This window comes from Loxodonta africana, chromosome 9 (genome assembly GCF_030014295.1).
Source record: "Loxodonta africana isolate mLoxAfr1 chromosome 9, mLoxAfr1.hap2, whole genome shotgun sequence".
NCBI classification, from domain to species: Eukaryota; Metazoa; Chordata; class Mammalia; order Proboscidea; family Elephantidae; genus Loxodonta; species Loxodonta africana.
In genome coordinates this window covers 40,371,186-40,389,400 of record NC_087350.1, presented here as the reverse complement: position 1 = coordinate 40,389,400, position 18,215 = coordinate 40,371,186, and the positions used below count along the sequence as shown (strand labels likewise).

Below are 18,215 nucleotides of genomic sequence, written 5' to 3'. Positions count from 1 at the left end.
AAAGTACCATGAATTAGAATAAACAGAAAAAACAGACATCAGAATAAGACTCTCAAGATACTGAAATCGGCAGACACAAAATATAAAACAGCTATGCCTAATGTGTTCAAAAACACAAAATAAGAAGACTGACTATATAAGCAAGGAACAAGAGACTCTAGAGAATGATCATATAAATTTGAAAAATAATCCAAAAGAGCTTCTACAAGTTAGAATGTAGTAATTTAAATGAAAAATACAATGGATAAATTAAACTAAATTAAGAAACTGAAGATAGAACCAGAGAAATAAGCCAGATGCAGCCTAGAAAGATATAGGAACCAAAAACATAAAGGAAAAATTAAAAACCTCGAAGGAGCTAATTATAATTCTAGATAAAAATAAAAGAGAGAATGAGGAAGATGCAATATTTGAACAAGTATTAGCTGGGAATTTCACAGAAGTGTTGAAAGAAACCAGTCCTCAGACCAATGAATCTCAAGGAGGATAAATGAAAGGAGACCTCACTCATATACCCATTACAGGGAACACCAGTTGGAGGGGGGACCTTAAAAGCAGCTAGAACAAGTGACACATCACTTATAAGGAGCAGTAATTAGACCAAAGGACTCCTCCTCAACACTAACAAAGGACACCAGAAGCCAGTATCTTTAATGTAGAGAGGGGATATTTGTTGGTCTAGAATTCTAGATTCTGCAAAAATATCTTTCAGAAATGATGGCAAAAGATAAACATCTTCAGACAGCCAAGACTGAGAGACTTTACCTCTAGCAGCCCTCACTGAAGGAAATTTGAATGTTTATGTAGCAGGCAAGAAGGAACACGATTCCAAATGGATGGTCTGGGTACAAGAAAGAATGGTAACAAAGATATTAGCAAATACATGATAAATCTAAAAAGTTTTGGTTGTATAAATGGTAGTAACAGTATCTAATTTATGGATGGAAGAGGATAGAGCTAAAACACTGGTCAATAACAGCATGCAAATTGGGAGACAGTAACGAGAGTTATAGCTTTCTAAAGTCTGTATGCTGTGTGATAGAGAAAATAAAGCTACTGATTAAGATTCGTTAAGTGTTAAAGTTGTATAACCACAAAAGAATAGCCCTGCATGTAACCATACAAACACATATATATATGTATGTATAGATAAATGATATTATCCAGGAGATGGCAATTTATTGCTATACATTTGGGTCTAGGAGACCCCATTGTTGCAAAAACCTAAAAAAATTATACATCTATTCCTTTGTTAAAGTATCCTAGAAATATATTTAGATGATCTGTGAGGCCAAATAAACTCTGGTGGCGTAGTGGTTAAGTGCTACGGCTGCTAACCAAAGGGTCAGCAGTTTGAATCTGCCAGGCGCTCCTTGGAAACTCTATGTGGCAGTTCTATTCTATCCTATAGGGTCGCTATGAGCCAGAATTGACTCGATGGCACTGGGTTTGGTTTTTGGTTTATGAGGCCAAAGATGCACAAAATATGAAAGCAGTTTGTTAAAATAAACTGAATTATCAAGAAATAAGAGCTAAAGTCTCCTATATGCATATACCAGAATTCCAGAAGTGTTGGAACCCATTACAGTTGCTTCTATATTGATTTGATCTACAGAGCAGGAAACAATTCCAGAATAGGAAGAGTCAATATTGTCAATGGGCACTAAATACACTGTACCAACTGAATTTAACTAGAGCTGACAATATGAGACACAGCATATTTTGTGCACAAAAATGGCAAGAGCCTTCAGGTATCTATCAAAAGAGATTCTCAACAACAATGTGCCCTTTTGTGCTCTGCAAGGAGCCTTGGGGCTGGAGAAAGGATACTGCAGGTGTGCAAGCAAACACAGGTCGTTTTTAAATAAAAGCTTCTTTATCATATCCCTTGAGTGACTCTTTGTAAGAGAAATATCTAGACAACAAAAGCTATAAGATTAAAGAATGAAATGTCTTCTGGGCCTATACACTGCAGTCCATGACACTCGAGTCGTTAAAATTTGGTGGCTTTGCTTGACTGAATTTATACCACTTTGACTAATTCCCAGAAAGGGATATTTAGGAATAAACTAAACTTGGGAATCACAAGAATTCCAAATGATAGAAACCACAAATATTTAGCGTAAGAGATGTTCATAAATTGCTTTTTTAAGATACTATTCTCATTTCACTAACTTTGATGTGAATTTTCCTATTCATAAAAAAAAATTGAAAAGTCCATATTCTCCTAAGGTGAGATATAAATTATCCTATTCTTAAATATAGAAAAACATCTAAACATTATAGAAAAACTTCTTAAAATTATGTTTCCCCCTGTAAACCCAGAGAGTAGGTCTTAAAATTTCTGAAGGATTCTATGGATGTCGTTTCAATGATTAGAGAACGCATAAATGAGAACAACATAATGCTTTTGAAAAATAAGAAAAATAGTTGTATTTGTGGCCCCCTGGAACCTCAAGATGCCTCATTTAGATCCTCAACTGTACCTTTCGTTTAACCAGGTAAAAAAAAAATGTGAGATTCAGAGCCATAGTCAGTACCTGGGAACAGAGATGCATACATTATTAACTCACAGAGTGTGAAGAGATGTTACCATTCACACTAAATCACTACAGACACTGTGTAATAATTTCAGCAAGCTTAGCCTAGCTAAGTGACATATAACGGAGTTCAATTATTCATACTAATTGGTAATAACCCAAGTGCATTTTTAGAAGTAAGCCTTGCTTGGTAAATAATTGACACTGGGTCTTCTAAAGTTACCCATAAAACTTAGCAGCAAGGAACCAAAGTAAGTTATTTATGATTGATAATGTTGAGCTCTTTCCTGGAAAATGACCAACAAATCTATTGCATATGTTGAAATTCGTTTTGAAATAGCCTAAGGTTCTTTCCTCGTTAGGAATCTCAGAAAAGCTTTGTTCGTGATTACAGAATGCTTTTTACTCAATTAAGTGATCGAGTGAGTGAATGAACAGCCTTAGAGGTGGCATAGTCCCCAGCTCCCCATTTTATAGATGAAGAAATAGAGGCACTTGGTATGTATAAGGTCACATTACTCGTGGGCTGTCTTCAATATTTCTCTGTGCTCAATTTCTTAACTCTACTGGGAAAACAAAACTAAACAAACAAAAAAAGTAAACCTTGTGTATTTACTGTGCTCCCAGCACATACATGCAGTATACTTTACATGTATCATTGAATGTACTCCTTCAACAACCCTGTGAGGAGGTGGGTTGTTGTTAGCTACCGTAGCATTGCTCCAGGCTCATGACAACCCCACGCACAACGGAATGAAATACTGTCCCAGTCCTGTACCATCGCCCTGGTGGGTGGTAGATCACACTGTTGTGATTTATGGGGTTTTCATTGGGTGATTTTAGGAAGTAGATTGCCAGGCCTTTCTTCCTAGTCTTAGTCTGGAAGCTCTGCTGAAATCTGTTTAGCATCATAGCAACATGCAAGCCTTCATTGACAGATGGGTGGTGGCTGCACATGAGGTGCACTGGCCTTGAATCAAACCCGGGTCTCCGGCAGGGAAGGAGAAAATTCTAGTGCTGACCACCAATACCTCATATGAGGAAGCAGGTGCCACCCACATTTCACAGGAGGGACAGAAAGGATCCATCCTGGTCTCAAGTTCACACCACGAGTAAGTGGTGATGGATTCAAACGCCCAGGTCTGTCTAACTTCAGAGCTCATGCTCTTGACATCAAAGCTATAAATGCCTCCGTCTCCTTTTCCATTTCCTTCAACTACATCTAGTTACTCTCCAAGCCCTAATAATCCATTTCTCAAACTGCTGTTCTCAACAATCCTTTTCCCACTCTTTCTTAGGTTACCATTTTAAAAAGAGATTCTCCTTACAAGGATGTCAGTTTGGATTACGGCAATGGCATCCTAATAGCTTCTTTAACCCCAGGCTCCCTATGAGGTACCAACAGGCAGGCTTCTTTCTGCAACTCCTTTTTGATATTATTTCTCAGTTCAAGTCATCACATCATATGTAAACCCTATCAGGATCCTCCATTCTGACCGTCAAGGCCCCCATAATTTGGCCTTCCCTACTTATTTAGAGACTTTTCTCCAATTTTCTCTGCATTTGGCTAATGCTATTCCCCAAGTCCTAGAAGAGCCGTTTTCTCTATATACGTCATTCTTATCTTCCAGAGGCTTTTGTTTCATCTAAAATGACTTATCCTAAGAGTGAAAACTCATGGTGCACAATATAGCTTGCAATCAAAGTCAGTTTGATATTTTCTTTGGTTGTTTCTCCAATGTATCCGTTTTATCTCTCCAAACTGTGAGATCCTTGAGAGCAGGAGGGACCCTATCCAACCTGATTATGTTTTTCGGTAACCTGTTCAGCAGTGGCTAGGAAGTAGTTACAATCGTAGAGAGAGACAGGAGCTTAGAAATATCTTAGCAATCATGGGGGCCGAGAGATCATCTAGTTCAATTCATCTGCTTTACAGGTGAGGACACTGAAGCCCAGGGAAGCTGAGTGACTGGGACCAAGATCTCAGAGCTAATTATCCAATAATTAACTGTTGGCTTAATCTATTATCAAAGCTATTGTTAAAATGTAAACCCTGGTGGTGTATTGGTTGAGAGCGAAGGATGCTAACTATAAAAGTCAGCAGATCGAATCCACCAGGTACTCCCTGGAAACTGGGGCAGTTCTATTCTGTCCTATAGGGTCGCTACGAGCAGGAATCAACTTTACAGCAATGGGTGTTTGGTTATTGTTATACTGGAGATACTAGGTTAGCTGTGCTCCTTAAAATTGATGTGTCTGTGACTCAGCTGAGGACCTTGTCAAATGCAGATTCTCATTTAACATGTATGGGGTGGGGCTTGAAGTTCTATATTTTAACCAGCTCCACCTGGGGACCACATGAGTAGCAAGGACTATAACCCTTCCCCAGACCAAAGATCTGGTGTGTCTTGTGTTTGCAACTGGGCCAAAGGAAAGAAAGAACATTAAACCCTTTACATGAAAATCAAAGAGAAGAATTGAGGAAATACTGGAAGGGTTACTCACGTCACAATAAATAAGAAGCTGCAGCCAATGACAGACTATTCAATGTATCTCTGACTACATAACCCTGTGACCAAGGCTAATTCTTAAACAAAGGAAAACATGGTTAACTATAGGCCACACTTGATTACCCAGAAGCTGATAAGTAACACAAATACTGTGTGGCCCTGTTTTTTTTTTTTTACGTTGGCCATTATTTGCCATTTATTGTGTCCTTCACTTAGAGAATAAAAGGTAAGAGTCACAGCTGAGTCACAGGCACATCAATTTTAAGGAGCACAGCTAACCTAGTATCTCCAGTATAACAAAATAAAGGAAGTACAGGCCGTCCCCAAATTACAAATGAGTTCTGTGACTAAGTCTGTCTTTAAGTCCAATTTGTACATAAATCAGAACAGTTAAGTACAGTTTGTATCTAACATTAGTTAGTCCAATGTTTGCCTGCTTATAGTATATAGTGTACCTTTCTATGCATAAAAACGTTAGAAACACTTCGCAGATACACTAAAACATCTTTAACATAATAATAAATAAATGTTCTGATGCATGTCTCAAAGTAGGGTCTATTTGTCATTATGAACGATCGCATGTACCTCAAAATTGTAACGTAATAGGCCTTCTGGGGGTTGGTTAGTAAATATGGGTTGCAAGTAAGTTGGATGTTCATAACCTGGGGACTGCCTGTGTTTACATAAACCAATTTTCTGCTTTTTTTTGCGGGGGGTGGTGGATTGTTATTGTTTAGTCATTCCAGTAAATGGCCTTAGGAGTAAGAAGATAATTCAAACCAAGGGATAAAACAACACTTCGAGATTACCTGACAATTTTAATTTTAAAATTATACTCATATCCATAAAACCCTGGTTACTCATAAAGTTCTCCAAGTGCCTGTAATATAACAGCTATCTTACATGCCAATGTCATGGATTGAATTGTGTCCCCCAAAATGTGTGTCAACTTGGCTAGGCCATGATTCCCAGTACTGTGTGGCTGTCCACCATTTTGTGATCTGATGTGATTATCCTACATGTTGTAAATCCCAACCTCTATGATGTTAATGAGGCAGGATTCAATCTACAGGATTAGGTTGCATCTTGAGTCAATCTCTTTTGAGATATAAAAGAGAGAATCCAGCAGAGAGGAGAGGGACCACATACCACTAAGAAGGAAGTGCTGGGAGCAGACTATGTCTTTTGGACCTGGGGTCCCTACCCTGAGAAGCTTCTAGACCAGGGGAAGATTGCTGACAAGGCCCTTCCCCTAGAACCAACAAGAAGAGAAAGCCTTCCCTGGGAGCTAGTGCCGTGAATTCAGACTTCTACCCTCCTAGGCTACGAGAGAAAAAATTTCTGCTTGTTAAAGCCATCCACTTGTGTTATTTCTGTTATAGCAGCATGAGATAACTAAGATATCAGCTCAGCAACTTCAGAGTCATAAATGGTTATGCCCAGAGCAATTAATCGCTTCCTGCTAAATGGTCAATGTGATTAGAAATTGGAGCTATTTTGGTTGTCAAGATAAGCAATTTTGACTGTCCACTTGCAGGCTCAATAACTGCTAAGGGATCACCTTACAAAATAACAAGAACTCTTCCTAATGCACGTACTAAATTTTGTCATTCCGACGTGGGGATATGTGCTGTCATTTATGGATTTCCCAATCATATGCGGAATCACACTGTAGCATCACATGCTGGCATTGGAAGACACTTGGCCAATTTGAGCACTTTGCCCTGTTAAACAGAGGTGATCCTGACCACCTCCCAGGCCACTGTGAGGATTACATTGTACAGTATGTATGAACGTTCCTGAACCTGTTGCCGTTGAGTTGATTCCAATAGCAACCCTATGGAACAGAATAGAACTGACCCATAGTGTTTCCAAGGCTGTAAATCTTTACAGAAGTAGACTGACACATCTTTCTCCTGTAGAGCTGCTGTCAGGTTCAAGCTGCCAACCTTTCAGTTAGCAGCCAGGCACTTAACCACTGCACCACCAGGGCTCCTTCGAACATGCCTAGTATGGCAAAAAAACCAGTAAATGTAAATTGGGTAAAGGTCACAAACAGCTCTTATAAATGGCTCTGACATACAACAGGATGCAATTAAGTTCTTTTTAGCTCTTTAACTGATCGTTGTTGTGCACTGACAAGTTGATTCAGACTTATACCAATCCTACACGACAGATCCTTTGCCCCACAGGGTTTACTAGACTGACATCTTTACAGGAGCAGATCACCAGGTTTTTCTTCCACGAAGCCACTGTTGGGTTTGAACTGTCAACTTTTTGGTTTACTGATATAGCCTCCAAAATAGTCCTTTTTTCTCAACCTTGGTTATCTGAGGAGTGACTGGTGTAAGGAGTTATTTTTACAAAAGTATGTGTAGAGAGGGAAAATCCTACTACTGACCTGGGTTCCTAACCAACCCTTTGTTTGTATGCTCTTAGTTCTCCAATTTAAAATCTCTAGAGATACAATGGAAACCCCGGTGGCATAGTGGTTAAATGCTATGGCTGCTAACTAAAAGGTCAGCAGTTTGAATCTACCAGGCATTCCTTAGAAACCCTGTGGGGCAGTTCTACTTTGTCCTGTAGGGTCATTATGAGATAAATTAAGCTCATGTAAGTTACCCATGCCTGGAACTATCTACCCTTTTCCCTTTCCATCATTAGCCCCCCCTCCTGGTAGCAGGGAGCCAATGTGATGAGCTAATGACATTCAAAATAGCATCTAAGAATGACCTGTACTGCACAAACTAGAGGTTAGCTGTAGTTCAGATTTTACAATTTGATCTATTCTTAGGTGCTTTGGAGCCAGTACATTCAACATGATTTTTAGGAAAAACAAATTTTGAGTTCTGAGCAACAAACCTACAAATGGTATTTTGTAAATGAGACCATGATAGAAGACTTGAGATTTTCTTTAATTAAATAGTACGGGGTTTTGGTAGGTCCACTGCTGTGTTTTCTAAAGCCACTCTTACTGCTTCGTCATTAGAAATGTTACTATTCACTATTAAGGCAGAATTCAACTTTATTATGGCTTCACTCTATACTAAACTTAGAGACCACAGAGGTGTCACCAACCAGACAACATCCATTCCCCTTCATAATATTCAGGGTGGGCAAAGGATGGAGGGTGGAGAAGCAGCCCAACTTAGAACAGGCTGGAATTACTAAAAAAAAAAAAAAAAGTCTTCATATGGTTTTCTGAGCTTGAGCTTTTGCGGAATAATTTGACTCTGATACTGATCAGTCACCATTTAGCCCTAAGTTTTATCCACATAACTTTGCCCAGTTGTTTTAATGAAAATCTAAAAGAACTGTAGAACACTGAATCTGGCCATACCCTTGGACATGCTCAATGATGAATCCTTCCTCTCATTCTGTACAGCCATCTTTAATCCTTAGGAATGACGGCTTGGTATTTGTAAATAGTGCTTGTTCTAAGTGATGGAACTACTGTTGGTAAAGCTATTTTAAAGTTACTTTGAATGCCTTTCTTCCAAGCCTAGAGTGGGAAATTTGCCCTATTTTCCTTGCTGTTGAGAATGTGACAGGCATTTTCTAATTCTTCGTAGTCACATTTTCAGTGGGCGTTTTGAATTAAAGCTGTGGCCGAGCAGGCTGTGTAGCATCAGGCTGCTGAGACAATTTAGCTGATATCAGCTTTTCAAGTCCATGAGGCTTTTTGTTTTGCAGGGAGTTTAATGCTTATGGTGGCTTAAGAGATGCAAATCCCCCTAGAAAGAAGATATTTGGAATACAAATGTGATGTGTCATTGCTATTAGATGCCTAGTTTGAGGACTCACAAAACATTAGAAGTAAAAATGTCACTGTGATTTATTCCATATTGTGTTTGTGATCCCCCAGTATTAGATATTAGGTACTTCTAAGTGATGGGTTTGGATAAGCCAAAACTAAAGGTTTAGAATAAAAAAGTTCACTAAACATATGAAGAGGACACCAGGGGTATGCTATCAATTTTCTACCAGAATTATTTAGGGTAAAATTTTCTGGAGGCAAAGAAACAAGATGGTTTCTTAGAGGAGGGTTGGTTCTTCCTTATCTATAGCCTGGAGTCCCTGGGTGGTGTCAAAAGTTAATGCGCCTGGCTGCTAACCAAAAGGTTGGCAGTTTGAATCCACCCAGAGGCAACTCAGAAGAAAGATCTGGGGACCCACTTCTGAAAAATCAGCCATTAAAAACCTTATGGAGCTTGGTTCTGCTCTGACACACATGAGGTTGCCATGAGTTGGAATTGATTCAGCAGCAACTAGTTGGTTATGACTGGAATCAGAAAGGTAATTAATAAGCTCTTAGTTTTAGTCTATTTCAAAACAGCCTTCCAAAAGTACTGTCAGTTCACTGGCCTAAGGAGTAAAAAAAAAAAAGGAGTAGAAGGTGGAAATTGGAAATCAATTATAAAACCTTACTGTACCTCATCAAAGATGTGGTGAAACCCATGTGAAATTATGCACTAAAGATTAGTAAGTAAACACAATTATGGCCATGCGTACCTTGCTTACTGGTTAATCCACCCCGGGTAGGAATAATTATCTAAATTATAGGAAAAATAATTATAATTAAAAAATGGTTGAAGCAGTATATCAACAGAGAACTGCTGGAAATTCAAGCAGGAGTCAGAAGAGGATGTGGAATGAGGGATATCATTGTTGATGTCAGATAGATCTTGGAAGAAAGCAGAGAATACCAGGAAGGTGTTTACTTGTGTTTTATTGACTATGCAAAGGCATTCAACTGCATGGATCATAACGAATTATAGATAACACTGCGAAGAATGGGAATTCCAACACACTTATAACTGTGTTCATGTGGAACCTGTACATACACCAACAGGCAGTTGTTTGGGCAGAACAAGGGAATACTGCATGGTTTAAAATCAGGAAAGATGTACGTCAGGGTTGTATCATTTCACCATACTTATTCAATCCATACACTAAGCAAATAATCTGAGAGGCTGTACTATAGGAAGAAAAATGCTGTATCAGAATTGGAGGAAGACTCATTAACAACCTGTGATATGAAGATGACATAACCTTGCTTGCTAAAAATGAAGGAGACTTGAAGCCCTTACTGATGAAGATCAAAGACTACATCTTCAGTATGGATTACACCTTAACATAAAGAAAACAAAAATTCTCACAAGTGGACCAATAAGCAACATCATGATAAAGGGAAAAAATATTGAAGTTGTCAAAGACTTCATTTTGATTGGTTTCACAATCAATGCCCATGGAAGCAGCAGTCATCAAACAACATATTGCACTGAGTAAATCTGCTACAAAAGACCTCTTTTAAGTATTGAAAAGCAAAGATGTCACTTTGAGGACTAAGGTATGCCTGACCCAAGCCATGATATTTTCAATTGCCTCACATGCATGTGAAAGATGGACAATGAATAAGGAAGACCGAAGAAGAATTGACGCCTTTGAATTATGATGTTGGAGAAGAATATTGAACTAGCATGGACTGTCAGAAAAATGAACAAACCTGTCTTGGAAGAAGTACAGCCAGAATTCTCCTAAGAGGTGAGGATGGTGACTTCATCTAGCTTACTTTGAACATGTTATCTGAAGGGACCAATCCCTGGAGAAGGACATCATGCTTGGTAAAGTGGAGGGCAGCAAAAAAAGAGGATGACCGTCAACAAGATGGATTGACACAGTGGCTGCAACAATCAGCTCAAATACAGCAATGATTGTGAGGATGGTTCAAGACTAGGCAGTGTTTTGTTCTGTTGTGCATGGGATCACTATGAGTCAGAACCAACTCGATGGCACCTAACAACAACAACAGCAAAATATATGAAAAATGTAATAAGGGCTCAACCTGATCTAACAAGCCAGTAAAGAGCAAGGGAAAACCTGAAGAGAATTATGTGGGTAACATGAGAGATTTAAATACAAGCCCTTAATTAGGTCATACTTACCTTGTCCACATGTCAGCTCAGCATTAATTGGAAGAGATGAGTAGTAAGCAAATAAGATTTGTAATCAAACCGAGCACTGCTTTCTTTTCAAAGTAATCCATGGTCTTATCCCCAGATAAAGTCTTTGAGAAATGACACAACGTCTGCTGATGAAGCCATATTCCTGTTGTGCACTCAGGCAGTTTTAAAATGTTACCGGGAATCCATTCTAGTAAAACAATCTCTAAGCCAGAACTTGAACTTTCTGTCTACTTCTGAAAACTCAGCCAATGAAAACCCTATGGCCCACAATGGTCTGATCTCATTGTGCGTGGGGTCGCCATGAGTTGGTGGCTGGCTTGACTACAGCTAACAACAACAAGACCCTTAGCATCTTATCTTCTTCCTTGCCCCTTTGTTTTGACTTTTATGAAGCATCTGAATGAACTTTCAGATCCTCTGACAGCCCATGTATGTCCTGGTTGCCATGCAATGTGGTAGGATGTGACTTGGTGTTGAGAAGAGTACCAAAAAAAAAAAAAAAAAAAAAAAAAAAAAAAACCAAACCTGTTGCCGTCGAGTCGATTCCAACTCACAGAGACCCCATAGGACAGAGTAGAAATGCCCCACGGAGTTTCCAAGGAGTGCCTGGTGGATCTGAACTGCCTACCTTTTGGTTAGCAGCCATAGCACTTAACCACTATGCTGCCAGGGTTTCCATTGAGAAGTTGAGAAAAGTAGGAAATCAGAATCTGTCACTCCCTGTCAGCTTAGAATGCCTCCTTCCTGTGCCACAATTTTTCTGTGTAAAGAGAGAGATGTGGATTCCATTGCTATTTCACTTGGGCATGTCAAGCCCCTGGGAATTGAGGACAGACTAGTGCAAATCCTCAGAAGGGCTTGAAAATCAGTTATGTTAGTCTAGGATGTAGTTTTACAAAGAACTCTTCCTGCTCACAGCTTTTGAGTTTAATTAACCTCATCAAATAAAAATTTCAAATTCCTTGGGTAAATAGAGCTAGATACATAATAGTAATTACCTTCCTTTCAATCACCTATATATAACTTCTCAAACAAAACTTCTACTATAGTTTGTACGTAGAGATATTTATGACAGAGAAGAAGTAGAACTGACAAGGAGTCCTGAAGAGCCTGGATTCGAGAACCATCTTTGCTGTTAAATAACTGTGATTTTGGGAAAATAATTTAACCTCTCTGGGCTCCAGTTGCCTCATACATAAAACATGCAGAAGGTATGGGATTAATTAGCATTTTTCAAGCTGTTTGAACAGTAGAATAACTTGAATAACTTTTATAAACACTGGGTACCCAGGTTCTATTCTAGACTAACAAATAAGACTCTCTGGAAGCGAGTAGAAGGCCTGCAGGTTATTCTGAGTCTCCAGGTTGAGAACCACTGCATCCTACTTTACATCCCTTAAATCTTTTGGTGGCTAAAGCTCTGTGAGGTCATGCTCTATGGCATATACATGGTATAACAGATATATAGTGTTTCTGATCAGAGATAAATTTCAAACAAGACCTGCAATGTCTTAACAGCGACTCTTTCTCTGTTTGCTCTGCTGAAAGGAGTCCCGGGGTGGTACAAACAGTTAAGCACATGGCTGCTAACTGAAACGTTGGTGGTTCGAACTCACCCAAAGGCACCTCAAAATAATAGCCTGGTGGTCTATTTCTGAAAGGTCACCATAATGAAAACCCAATGGAGCACAGTCATATTCTGCAACACACTGGGTCTCTATGAGTCGGTACTGATCTGAAGGCATCTGGTTAATTGATTTGTTGTTGTTGTGTGCTATGGAGTGGATTCTGACTCGTAGTGACTATATATGACAAAGTATAACTGCCCCATAGAGTTTTCTAGGCTATAACCTTTATGGGAGCAGATGACCAGGTCTTTTCTTCTGCTGAGCGGCTGGTGTGTTCGAATAGCTGAACTTCATTTAGGGGCCCAGTGCTTAACTATTGCACCAGCAGGGATCCTTGTTAACTGGTTATTCTCTACCAAATCCTGCAGACTTTGCCTCGTATTCTGTCCAGATGCCCCTGAGAACCTGGAGAAACAAATGCTTCATCTTGGGCTTCCACGAAGGAAATATAAGCGTTAATGTTACATTTTATTTTTATTTTTCAAAAAAGAATAAAAGTCAAAGTTAATTAGCCTCTAGAGTTTTTTGACTACTTCATTAAAAATCATTTCAATTTTCAAATATCCTTGTCAAGAACAGGGCATATGGGGTTAGCTGGCCTGTCTGACTTAAGTCTTAGTGAATTATTACTATGCCTTCTCCATGTAAAGACTGGCACACTTTAACAGACAGCAGTTACTGATTTTCCCTTTGTCCAAACTGCTTGTTGATTTGTTCCGGAAGGTGAAGAAGGCATCGATTGGCAAAAATGACTATCCTGCTGATAAAATGAAACCGCTGACCGCTGGACAACTCCACACCTTTGTCAGAAGTTTTCTAAGTGAGCAAAATGAGCATTTGTGTCTGGATGCATAGCTGGCATGTCCACTTGTTAAATATTGGGTTATAATAAGGAGGAAAACTGGTCCTCATTTGGCTGATGAACCTCAGAAAGAAAGGCTTCCCTCATTTGTGGCTGGTCTGAGACTGTGGAGGGCAGCAAGGTCCGACCTCAGAGCTGGCTTCGTGGACCGCGCCCAGTGCAGAAACATGGCTCAGGAGGGCCTGGACTTGGGGGCGTAACACTGCAGTTACTGTCTTGAAATTCTTAATAATTTTTTGAATTTGAATTTTGCAAATGATGTGTGCTGGGACAAAGTAGCATGTGCTGAGGGTTTGAAGCCTGGGCTCCCACAGAGTTCTGCCTTCAGCTGCATCCCTGGGACAGGTCTTCAGTCGCTAGCTCCTGCCCCCAGTGTCCCAGGCAGCCCAACCTCCTCCCCATCTCATTTTCCCTTTGTCCAACTGCACATTAGTTAGTTCCAAATGCTGAGAGGTAGAGAAGGCATCAGTAGGCAAAGAACGACTATCCTGCTCATAAATCAAAACCTCTGACCTCTCTTGCTCTCATCCTGGTCAATGGCTTGGGTGTGGGCAAGAGGAAGGCCAGGGTGGGTGTGCGTCCTGCAAAGTGTCAGTGTGGGACAAGGCATCACCTGTTCCTGCCTTGGGCTGGCAGTGCGGTAGCCTGTTTGGTGGGTGGCTTGGTGTGAACCCTCACTCAACCCAGATACTGACCATATCTGATACGGAGGTCACAATCCCCTGGGGTTCACTATGGATTGGGGCAGCCAGCATGGGAAGGAGAAATTGATTTCCCTGCTACCACCAAGGCCTCACATCGTCATTTTTCACCAGGCTCCACAAATCATTTGGTGGTGTTGCCTAGCCTAATTCCCAAAAGAGAGCTATGGGGTTCAGTAGAGGTATGGGGGGCCTAAGGAGAGCTGTTCAAGCTGAGTATTCAAATGTGTGCACTCTTAGGGAACAGAGTGAAAGATCTGTTTGCTTCTTAAAGCTTCCTTCCACTGCTAAATATCATAATGTACATCTATCTTATATTTGCTGTGTTATATGGGGCAAGTTAGTTAACTTCCCTGGGCCTCAATGGTATTATGTCATACAGGAATAATAACACTCGTGTCACGAAGGTTAAATAAGAAAATATACGTAAAGTACTTGGTACAGCGCTGGGCACGTAATGTTGCTGTTAGGTGCTGTCAAGTCGGTTTCGACTCACAGCAACCTTGTATACAACAGAACAAAACACTGCCTGGTCCTGCACCAAAGTCAAAGTTGCAAAATATGGCAATTTGCAAACTATATTGTCTCCTGTCAGTGATGTGCTAGTATCCATGGTACCAGTCCTAACTAGTGAACGGCACTGTTATGAATTGAATTATTTCCTCTAAAATATGTATTGAAGTCTTGGTCCCTATATCTGAGCATGTGATCCTGTTTGGGATAGAGTCTTTCTTTTGTTATGTTAATGAGGCCATACCAGTATACAGGGTGAGTCCTAAACCTAATCATGTCTGAGTCATAAAAAGGGCAGAATAGATATGCATGGGGCAAGGGGAGCAGGCAGGGGTGGATGGAGAAGCCAAGCAACTCCTGCCCTATAGCTGATACCCTAATTTGGACTTTTAGCCTCCAAAACTGTGAGGCAATAAATCCCTAGTCTTTAAAGCCACCCGCCTGCGGTATATTTTGTGAAGGCAGCACTAGCAAACTAAGGCAGGCACTGATGTTGCTGTGGTTGTTAGTTGCCAGTCAAATCGATTCTGACTCCTGGCGACCCCATGTATATTGCTTTTAAATACAACAGAGCAGTAGATTGCTGGCTTATGCAGCCTGGTACTCTGTGAAAGTATTCTGACACATCCCAGGAAGTCAAGGAAGCCGCTTCACTACTCCGTCACCATTTTTTTTCATAAGTAGTTACTACTTTCATAAATATTTCTAGCACTAGTTGTATGTGGTTGTTAGTTGCTGTCGAGTCGATTCCAACTCACGGTGGCCTCCTGGGTGCAGAGTAGAATGGCTCCATAGGGTTTTCAAGGCTGTGACGGTTTGGAAGCAGATCACCAGGGCTGTCTCCCAAGGCACCTCTGGGTGAATTCAAATCAATAACCTTTTGACTAGTAGTTGAGTACTTTCTCTCCTACTTCTCATAAACCTTCAAAAAGGCAATACTGCCTACTTGATAGATAAAACAACTTGAGGCTCAGCTAAGCTAAATGGTTTAAGCAAGACTTTCTAGCTAGACAGTGAGAGAGTGAGGGTTTAGATCCAGGTGTGTCTGACTTCAAAGATCATGCATCTTGTTTTAATTGATCACAAAACTTCTCACTTAGCTATAGTAAGTGAACTCTTTGCAGGAGAAATAACAATAGCAAACACTTGTTTACCTTTAACACCAGATGCTATACTAAACACTTAACATATACAGACTCATTTAATTCTTGCAACAGCACTAAGAAGTAGGAATATTCCATTTTGCAGATGAGGAAACTGAGGCACAGGGAGGTTAAGTAAACTGAAGAGTCGTACAGCCAGTAAATGACAGAGCTAAGATATAAACCCAGCAATATGGCTTCAGAGTCTGTGCTCAACCACTAGGCTAAGGAATTGAAACTTCTGGAATTATTTTAAAGGGTTAACTGAAAAAATGTAATTTATCTAAAATAGTATTTTAAGACTTATACATCCAAATGAGTACCCTGTAAAGTATTAACAAGTATTTTTGCCATTTCTTTCAGAGCCTGAAGCAAATAATAATGATAGCTAAAAATAGCTAAAATTAATTTTTCATCTGTTATGTGATGTGCTTTACAAGTGTTTTACGTGCTATTTCCTTTAATGTTTATGACGGTAGCATTATTGTTCATATACTACAAAAAAATTTACTGAGGCCCAGAAAATTTAAGTAACTTTATCCACATCACACAGGAAGTCTGTGATGGTTCTGGGATAAACCTGGATTCTCTGAATCCAGAATCCACATTCTTCATTACCAAACTCATATTCTATTGTTTTATATATTTTTAATGGTGGAAAACAGTATCTTGAGAGAATAGACTTGATTTTCCAAAAACTGGCAGAGGTCATTTGTGACTAAGCCCTAATCCCCCTAAGCTTTAGGAATTCAAGTACTTGAGATTAATTTTTGGCCCTGAAACATACAGTACAGCTTTTCTTTTGTGATATATAAATTTTCTGAAATCAGTCCCCAAAAGGCAGATCAGAACACGTTTTGGCCACTGGCAGCATGATGTAATTGTTGATGTGTGCCATTGAGTCGATTTAGACTCATAGCGACCCTGGGGGTCATGGTAGAACTGCCCCATAGGGTTTCCTAGGCTGTTGTCTTTACGGCAGCAGATCGCCACTCTTTTTTCTAAGAGTCTCCCAAGGTGATAACTTTGAAGGTACACTCTCACTCATAAGCATATTCATGTTTCATATTTGACTGACACTGCATATTAATGATGAAAATCATGACCAGATGCTGAACACATTCTCACTGGGCTTTGGCACAATGCTTGCCAGCATCATAGAGACATTCTGTGAAGGCACTGGGTATACCAGTCTATAATGATTATGATTGCCTGGTGAGCTACTTCCTCATTAGGAGCACTTGTCTTACAGGGAGAACTTGGACAACTTTAATGCATGATTCTGGAGGACCAACATTGTATATAGTTCAATCCCACACTGTGAATGGGGACTCTACTCAATTGGAGACATTTAATGGCCTCCTGTGATGGGATATATCCCTTAAGTGGATGAAAAACAACAACAAAAAAACCAAACCTGTTGCCGTTGAGTCAATTTCAACACATAGCAACCCTATAGGACAGCGTAGAACTGCCCCATAGAGTTTCCAAGAAGCGCTCGTTAGATTTGAACTGCTGATCTTTTGGTTAGCAGCTGTAGCACTTAACCACTATGCCACCAGGGCTTCCTAAGTTGATGAGAACGTTGCCAAATCTCCGTTTTCCTTTGTTCTGTATAGGCAAGACTAACTAACCCACTCTTTGTTTTCAGAGGACTTGCTGGTGGTTGTAAATAGCATCTATTCTTCTTTGGTTGAATTTATGCATGTGAATTATGGTGTTGGTGAAGAATATTGAGTATACCATGGACTGCCAGAAGAATGAACAAATCTATCTTAGAAGAAGTACAGCCAGAATGCTCCTTAGAGGTGAGGATGGTGAGACTGTCTTAATTACTTTGGACATGTTATCAGGAAGAACCAGTCTCTGGAGAAGGATATCATGCTTGGTAAAGTAGAGGGTCAGCAAAAAAGAGGAAGACCCTCAATGAGATAGATTCATACATTGGCTACAACAATAGGCTTAAACATAGCAATGATTGTGAGGATGGCACAGGACAAGGCAGTGTTTTGTTCTGTTGTACATAGGGTCACTATGGGTTAGAACTGACTCGACGGCCCCTAACAACAATAGCAATAACAAACAGCATCCTCTTCTTTCCAATGTATAGCTCAGAATTGGTTTTAATATGTATCTCAAATTTAATTTTCATAGGGAAAAACTATGAGAATAGTTCAGTCAGCCTTTCTTGGTAAAGAAAATATTGCTGTGAGGTGGGGAGAGGAAGGAAAGAGAAGGTGAAGGAGGGAAAGAGAAAAAGAAGGACAGGAAGGAAAGAGGAGAAGAGAGAAAGACTGCTTTATTGTCCATTTGCAGATTGTGCTTGGTATGAGGTATTTTGCAGTATGCCTCT

At 39.9% G+C, this 18,215-nt stretch overlaps 1 protein-coding gene across 2 annotated transcripts in view; it reads right to left on the bottom strand.

The window, feature by feature from the left end:
* TRPM3 (transient receptor potential cation channel subfamily M member 3) overlaps nucleotides 1-18,215 on the bottom strand; it is a 996,165-nt gene that overhangs the window by 327,690 nt on the left and 650,260 nt on the right. The window lies entirely within an intron of this gene.